The following is a 2148-nucleotide window of genomic DNA, read 5'->3' as shown; positions in this document are numbered from 1 at the left end:
TCCAGGCTACAGGACGAGGGCCCCAGCAGCCTACTCCTTCAACTAACTCCTCTTCTCAGTTTCCACTTCTCCCGAACAACTCGGAGGTCCCCGCGAGGCCGGGACCTGTCACACAACAATGGGAGCATCACACCTCCCAGACCCAGAGTCCAACAACAGGATATAGAAGATGAAGCCTGAACTATACAACGGGTATAGAATATGCAACGGGCATACAAAGGAGCCCTGGTGGTGTAGTGGGTAATGAACGCGTTGGGCTGCAAACCACAAGGTCAGCAGTTCAAAGCCACCAGCGGCTCCTCGGGAGAAAGACGAGGCTTTCTACTCCTATGAATAGTAACGGTCTTGGAACGCCGCAGGGGCAGTTCGGCTCTGTCCTATTGGGCCGATGAGTCGGCAGCGACTGGATGGCAGTGAGTTTATAGAAGAGGAGTCCTCAAGCAGCCCTCAAGGGGCAGCCCTTGTCCTGTCTACATCCAGCTCTGCAGGAAAGAAGCATGAAGAAAATCAGAGATGCCCAGAGTCCAGTGGACGAGTGGACCACGCCAACACCGCGCTCCGCGACCCCGAGAGCAGAACGAGGTGGTGCCTGGAGACCACCCCCCCTGTCCCGAAAAGGACCACGTTAGAAGGAACTGCATCGAGTGGGCGAAATGTGAAGAGACAGAAATGAGGGGAGGGGGCTGAAACCAAGGGCTCAAGTAGAAAGAAAATGTTTTGAAAAGGATGATGGCGACATGTGCAAATGCACTTGATACAACGCATGTGTGGGTTGTTGTAAGAACTGGAAGAGCCCACCATAAAAATGATTTTTTTAAAAGAAATGGAAAACAAAACTCTAAATTGTGGGGGTGGGACAGGGAACAAGCCTCAAACTTGAGCAAGACCAGACTTATTGGTCAGATAGACACTTGTGAACCCCCTAAGTCTACGGTCCTTGCTCCCCTTTTGCGTCTGAACCCACCTGGGTGGCTCCGTTTTCAGCTCCATTAACACATGGGCCTCTAAGGGGAATGCCACCACTCCTGATGCATGCCCGCTTTAGAGTCCTTGACCATTTAGGACCCCAGGGGCAGCATTCAGCCAAGGACAGTGTCTACAAGGGTCAGGTACGAAGGGACCTGAAGCACAGGTGGGGCAGGTGATGTTACGTGGAGGTGGCGGCCGTGAATGAACTGAACCGAAGGTGCGTGAAACTGGTGCTCTGCTCTGTGAACCTTCACTCCACCGGCAAGAATAACGCGTGAGAAAAGCAACACCACAGAGGGGCTCTAAGTAAGCCTCGACGGCCCCCTGGATTATCTGGGCGAGCCCAGTGTCATCCCTGAATCAAAAGAAACAAGCCTGCCGCCACGGAGTTCCTCCATCCCACCTGGAGGCGAGCGGCCCGACAACTTGACCCCGTGCACCCAGGGCTCCATCAAAGGAGAAGCGGGCCGGAGAAGACAACAGAATTTAGAGGGACATGTGGGAGAAGGTCCTGACCTGCTGCTGCTGGCTCTGAAGATGGCAAGGAGCCAAGCCACCGAACGCGGTCACCGCTGACACCCTCCAAAGGCGCTGCCCCATTTCGGATTCTGAGTCACAGTCAGACCAGAGCAGAGCTGTCCCTGCAGGTCTCCGAGGCTGGAAATTGTTACAGGAGCAGGAAGCCTCGTCTGTCTTCTGACAAACGTCTGGTGGGTTTGAAGCTCCAGCCTCGTGGTGAGCAGCCCGCGGTGTTTCCCACTTTGCCACCCGAGCTCCCCTAAAAAACTCACGCCACCGAGTCCATTCTTACGCACAGTGACCCTCGAGGACTGGGACAATCTGCTCGTGGGAGTGTCCAGCACTGTATCTCTTATGCATGTGTGTGTGCATCACTGAACTTTATTAAGATAGACCATACTTAGCAGTAGATAGATGTGACTTGGCACTTGCCTATGCCCGCATCCATGAGGTTCATACAAACGTATACAAATTATAAACATGTTTGAAACCTTAAAATAGATCTACACCAGGTGCCCAGCTGACGAAGGCTGAGATTGATGAGTCTGCATAGCTATTTCAAGCCATGGAAGTTTGCGGGGCACGCGGTGGTCCCCTGCAGGCAGGAAGTCAACGATCTCTGCGCAGTCCTCCGCTGTCTGCCTCCAGAAGGTGCTCCCT

Source organism: Echinops telfairi, unplaced genomic scaffold, assembly GCF_000313985.2.
Source record: "Echinops telfairi isolate 266 unplaced genomic scaffold, ASM31398v2 ScPeMD7_7425;HRSCAF=8463, whole genome shotgun sequence".
Lineage (NCBI taxonomy): Eukaryota > Metazoa > Chordata > Mammalia > Afrosoricida > Tenrecidae > Echinops > Echinops telfairi.
The sequence above is the reverse complement of the archived record's forward strand: the minus strand, read 5'-3'. Positions refer to the sequence as shown.